This window comes from Halyomorpha halys, unplaced genomic scaffold, assembly GCF_000696795.3.
Source record: "Halyomorpha halys isolate HHAL.00 unplaced genomic scaffold, Hhal_1.1 Scaffold409.1, whole genome shotgun sequence".
NCBI classification, from domain to species: Eukaryota; Metazoa; Arthropoda; class Insecta; order Hemiptera; family Pentatomidae; genus Halyomorpha; species Halyomorpha halys.
In genome coordinates this window covers 1,199,034-1,205,781 of record NW_027115142.1, presented here as the reverse complement: position 1 = coordinate 1,205,781, position 6,748 = coordinate 1,199,034, and the positions used below count along the sequence as shown (strand labels likewise).

The 6,748-nt window shown below is 29.6% G+C and overlaps 1 long non-coding RNA gene across 1 annotated transcript in view; it reads right to left on the bottom strand.

Annotated features, from left to right (window-relative positions):
- Window positions 1-6,448: 6,448 nt before the first annotated feature.
- Window positions 6,449-6,748, bottom strand: part of LOC136796975 (uncharacterized) — a 16,972-nt gene continuing 16,672 nt past the window's right edge. The window contains exon 3 of the long non-coding RNA XR_010844769.1: window positions 6,449-6,501. This is a non-coding gene — a long non-coding RNA (uncharacterized lncRNA). The remainder of the gene's footprint in view (window positions 6,502-6,748) is intronic.

Genomic DNA, 6,748 nt, shown 5'->3' with positions numbered 1-6,748 from the left:
AATTCAATCCTAGCGTTTCCCTATTATCACTCATTTATGTTACTAATTTCTAGAAAAGGATTAAAACTATCGATTGGTGGTCATATATCGATTATCTGCCAAGAATAGGATTAAATAATAATAGCTCATTTTCACCTTATTCGCTTTACTAAGAAAGTCAATGGTTCTTATTTTTTTATTTATTGCTATTTACAACTGTTCGTTATAATACATTTAGTAAATTTGATCTCAGTTAAAATGGAGTGTTAGAGGTGTGTAGAGAAACTACCCATTGGTAGCACTTTCATGACGTTTTAGATTAGCAGGTCTCGTGGCCATGTTCTTTTCAGGCGCCTCGGAGGATTGTCAGGAATGGAAGAGGAAGCAAGGTTAGAAACTAGTGGGTTTGGGTGGTTAGGAAGTTTATAATGGAAAACATGATATCTGGTTCGGGCTAGATCGGTTACATATGGAACTTTAAAGTCTTTATGAAAGGAATATGGTCCGGGAGCGGTCAAAAAAACTCAATAGTAGAATTATACTATTTTATTGAGCCAACGTTTCGCCCAATAAAAAATCATAGTTGCAGGGCTTCGTCAGGGCTATTTTGACGCCAGTCAAAACAAAAGTGAACGTTGGCTCAATAAAATAGTATAATTCTACTATTTGAGTTTTTTTGACCGCACCCGGACAATATTCCTTTCATCTTATTCGTATGATTTTATTTATGACAAAGTAAGGAACATTGAGGATTTTACGAAGGATTTTGGATTGTAAGGATTGGATACGAGTGAAATTCGAAGGTTTAGTGGAGCACCAAAGCTCAACTCCGTATATCCAGATTGGCCTTATAACAGTCATGTAGATCAGTAATTTGTAATGAATTGGAAGTTTAGACCGTTTGTCCCATAAGTGCTGTAATAGTCGGAATCGACGTGCAGTTTCCTGTTTTTTCAGTTTTTTGTGAGGTTAGTTTATGGTTCTAAAATAACCCTTAAACCATAAGCTTATTGTGAATTAGGTGAAATATTCTGTTTACGGCAAGAGAGACAACTAATCTCATTTTTAAAAAAAACCACTATTACTCAGAATGAATAAAAGCAAATCAATCAAATGAAAATTTTCTCTTGATATAATCTCAAAACAATTTATGACACATTACGAATATAAAATATAGTATAATCCACAATTATGATTTTCTAACCAACATTTTAAGATAACCATTATACACATAATTTAATTTAAATTATTTAAAAGTTAGTAACTACACAATTCATTAATTATATTGTCAAAGTAATATAATAAAAAAAAAAATTCATTCCATTAATATTTCGAGTATCGTGCTATTGTGTTTCTGCCTGGTTTCAATTTCCGACATAAGTTATTTAGGGAATTCGTTTGTACAGATATTATCAAATAGATGTGGCTGAATTCCATTCAAATTCTTTGGTAATAGTAGATCCTATCTTTTGCCATTGGCACGTGCATTTTTTAAATATATTCAAACATACTTGTATTTGATGGGCGAGAGAGAGAATTATTTTATCACGATAGCGCCTAAAACTATCGTTTCATCTAAACCAATAGGAATACAAAAAAGAAAGTATTTCTGAACATTAGTTGGGACCATTGAGAGTTATTTGAAAACATGGAAAAAACAGTATTTATTAATTATTAATAATTCGAATTAGATTTATTGCTTTAATAGCCCTCTTAATCTAAGTTTCACTCTATTTGTGGCATTATCTCTTGAACAAGTGGACCTATTTTATTGCTTCTTTTTTTATTTGTATTACGTTTTTAGTCAATACTTATGTACGAAATCTAGTACATTGTTTGCAACCGCATCTGTGCAATTAACTTGTTTTTATATAAAGTTTAGTGCCAATGTAATTAACCTAAAATCGATTACTCAAAGCAGTTTTTTCGTACATATCATAAATTTAATTTAATTAAAAATTAATTTAAAAAAAAGAAAGAAAGGAAATGACTCAAAACTATATATTTTTTAAACTATATACATGAATGTTAATTAAATCACCTACCAATAAAAATAAAAAAATGTATCAGACCAGCAGTACCAACGAGTAGATTTTTTGACTATTCGAACTACATTCGAAATTATTCGAAACTTCACATCTCTAGGAACACTCAAAAACCTGGTTTGTATAAAGAAAAAACGCCGTTACATTTTTTGTATGAATCCATATAAAAACTGATTATTGACTATTATTCACTACTGTTTATTAAATATATTTTAAATATTTATAGTTTTCCTGAGTTTGTATTTCAAGAAATATTAGGGGTATTCATGATCTTTACTTTATAACATGTTAAAGTGTGTTAAATGGAAAAACTTAGGTTAAATGGAGAAATATTTCCTACTTTGACCAAGTTAATAAGATACGACATATAGCATGGTTGAGAGTCTGTTAAATGGAGAATGAAGTCACACAATAGACCAGCTGAGCTAGTCACCGTTTTGTTTGTTGTGTTAGGTTACTTGCTCATAGTTTGTGTTTTGATTGTGTTAGTATTGTGTTGGATGCTTTTATAACTAATAAAGCAATGGATGACAATAATAATTATGTAATGACAGTTGTCAATTAGCATAATCTTGATTCTTTTCCTCACCAGTTAGAAGATCAACAAGACACTCAGTGGCCAAACTTTCACACAACTTTTCACTGTACTTTAGGCATGTTGTAATAAATTACTTTAATCAAAACTTAGAAGTAACCAATCACATGAAGTTTTAAAGGAAAAGTTATAAAACAAGCTGCTCAGGAAATCCACTAGGAGCTCTTATGCATTTAACATTTAACATGACTTTAAATAGGGCTGTTCACAATCCTATACTTACAATATTTAACATGGTAAAACATTTTACATTTAACACATTATGAATATCCCTATTATAGATTACGTAGAACTTGATTATTTTTCACCTTAGGACCTAACATTACTCCATTGATTTTAGACGGTTCGTATGGTGTGTGGTACAACCAATGAATGAGAGAACTGGAAGAGAAAAATTAGAAATATACCATTCTGTTGGTGGGTGCGAAGTCAATTGAAAAATTATTGTTGATTTTCAGGTATTTTTCATTATTTCCCAGAATGATTATTATCTGTTAAACAACTCTCCATATGAATAATCCTTCTTGGAGTACATAGGTATGTGAGGTCTCTAATTTTTTCATATAAGTATTTAAAAAACAAGTATGTTATAATTATTAACTTCTTAAGAAAGAATGTAATTAATGTAAGAACATTAATCGTAATTTCCGAAGAAGTGACTGCTGATAACATTCCACCAAAAGTTGGGGATAGTTTACTGCAGTATACCTGGCCCATAGTATCCTAATTTACTGTATGATTGTTTTCTAAAACATTACTTTAAACATCTATGAGTTAAAAATAATTTCAAATCTATTTAGAAAAATATATTTATATTTTTGGTTTATTTCGGTCATGATTCCTATTAAATAAAAATTTATCTTCTGATAAATTGTTTATTATTTTTACTACTTTTATTCCGATTAAAAATATATGAATTCAAACAAAAATGATTTTATTTTTACTTTTAAATATTTTTAGTTGCACTTTTCTTCGATTACGGCAGCTATAAATTGTTCCAGTTAATTATCCTTAAATTAGTTTAATCAAATTAGGTTATTTTGGCTGCATTGAAATGTGTAGTTCCAAAAGTTTTGGGAATAAATAGTATAATAAATTTCATTCCTAACTCTTACTATATCTCAAATACGAGCCTGCTAAAATGCAAAATGTTTGGATAAAATTATAGGGATAGATCCACTTCTCACCGCTCCAAGACCTATATTTCTACATCTTTATGGTACGGTATGGAATGTACGGGTACTCAGGAGCAAAATTAACTAAAAACGTGATACACAACAATTTTTCCATTTAAGCAAGTAACCCACTTTTACTATATCTATGAAACACGAAGGAATCTGAAACGTTATTTATTATCAATTTAGTGGATGGAAATCATTTTTAAAAAAAGAAGAAAGTTATAATCATTGAAACCAGATTAACATTAAAAACAAATAATTACTTACTAATTTATGAAGAATAATTGAATAACATGTACACACTTAAAAACCTAATACACCTGATGTCCGAAATTGGACAATAATTGGAAGGAAGTGCGTTAATAAATAAGGTTTAAATGGTATCAATAAACTAGAGCTAATTTTTAGCTGGTCAAACTAATTGATGCCTACTGCTAATTAGCAAAAAGCAATTCAGACCAAGGACGAAAATAATGAATGAATAGAGAACACTAATTGACTGCAGTGTAATTGTTTGTGAAGTGTAAGACTGGGAGCGAGCCTTATTTAGCAATCTTTGCTGAGAGTTACACACCGTGTCCAAATGATATGCTCTGCTAAATATTATTATTACCAATTAATGATTAACCGCAAACTACTAAGCATTGCTTGCCTGAATCATACAACCACAGCACTGTTTCATGGGATTTTTATAGCTCCTTGTTAACCTCCGTAGTTCACTGTCAGGAAGTTGTTAGATTAAAAGACTAGATGCAGTCTACTACATGTCTATCTACTGGTGCTTCTGAAACAAGTTCATTAATTTGTTGTTTATGCTCTGGGTGGCAATTAATGGCAAACTAATGTAACAATTAATGTATTTTAAATTATTAAATTTGATTTGAACTTTTATGCATAAACTTATAAACATAGAATTTCCCATGACTACAAAAAACAAAATAATTATTCAGTTCCAATCTTACTAGACATGAAATGAAGACTTCTCGTGGAAGCCTATGGCAAGGGCGCCTCAACCGATTTTATTTTCTAAAAATACTATGAAAAAAATAAAATAAAATAGTAAAACACGGTACTTTCCAGCATTTACTTTGCTCTGTTTGTTTCTATTCCAGAACTCAGTATCCATACGCTAAGTAAATAAAATAAAATAAATTGTCATTATATTCAGGGCAAAAAAAAAAAAATATAGATAACTGAGTTGTAGATATACAGGAAGTGAAATGACCAATAGAAAGCAAATATATTATAAAAGTAAAATAAACTAAGTCATCAAATAAAATAAGTGTTAAAGATGTAAGTAATAAATCAAATATATGATAAAGGTATAAATAATATTAGAGATACTGATTATTACAAACTGATGTACATATATCATGTAATATGTATTCATGTCACGTATCAGCCAAATACAAGAATAAAAGAGGTTAAGAAAAAAAAAGTTTATTGCAAAGTTAATGAGAGAAACTAGGGAATTAAAAGATGCTCAAACCTTTATTTATTTATAATTTTATGCTATTTTATGCATCTTATATTTTTATTCTTATACTTTTATGATTTATTTATCTTTAATGGTTTTTTTATTACTTACCTATCTACTTTGATTTTGCCATTTAGTTTAGCCATACTACTTTTTAGATATCACATCTCACCTGTCTCTTAATTAATAGCCTTTATGGTGCCCTTTGGATTGAAACTCCCATATTAGTAAAATTTCCTGCTTACTTGACTGTTATCCTTTATACACAATTATTAATCATCCATAAAAAAATACTGATAACCCGGTATACCTGTCGTGATAAGGACAAAAAATATAGGAAACAGTTTTACTTTCCCTTACCTATACATAGATTATATAGTTAGAGGAAGTATATTTCGCGTTTTCGACGGGAATCCACGTTTTGAGGTCCACTGAGTCTGAATCTCAAAGTCTCCCGAAATAGTCAGTGTGTATGTGAATATCTCAAAAACGAAAAGTCGTAAAAAACGAACGAAGAGTGATTTTAGAAAAAATAATTTGTAACATATATTATCGTACAGCTTAATGAACAACGCAAAGAAACGCATAGATATAAGACTTGTTCTAACATGAGTTTGACTGTGAATATATCTTTCACCGGACATCCCTTTTACCATACTAATAAATGTTTTTATCACTATAGTTATCAAATACCGTAAAACGGAGTTACTTTAGTACAAGTTTTGTATATTTGATGCAAAAGCTTTCTCATTTTTCAAAATTTTTCAATAAATTTTATATCAAATAATAGCTACACATCTGAGCTTTAAATTGTGAAGTGATGACCCTTGCTGAAAGGGTCTGCTATCTTTAACAAGAAGAGGGAGCCACTTTTTGTATTATTAATATTACACGGAGTTACTTCTATCACAAATGATTTTGATCCCGAAATACGCTCGTTTCCTGTTCCTGATTAATGAAACTCCCTTTAATAAGCAACCTAATTTTTTAAAATCAGATTTCCGACCAAACAAATTTTATTTAGGTCGAAAATAAATTTAATTTATTTTTTCTATATTTACCTGTCTTAAAACATTATTTTCACAGTAAGCCTTAGATTCCTGTAAGACTTCATTGAGGAATGTAAGCATAAAACCGTGACATACAAAAATTAACTTTATTCCAAAATAATATCGAGCCTTGGTACTCAGCTGCTCAGTCTGTGTAAACCACAGTTGCTAGTTTCCTCTATCACAAAACATTTTCAAACAAAATTAGTTCTAGGCATTAAAATAGAAATTCAATCAAAATGAACAAAAAAAAGTTTTTAATTCAACTAGAGGAAAACCTCAAATGAATTAAACTAGATAAACTTACACTTGCAATGGTAGCTTCTCATTGTTTATATCAACAAAATTAGTTCTAGGCATTAAAATAGAAATTCAATCAAAATGAACAAAAAAAAGTTTTTAATTCAACTAGAGGAAAAACTCAA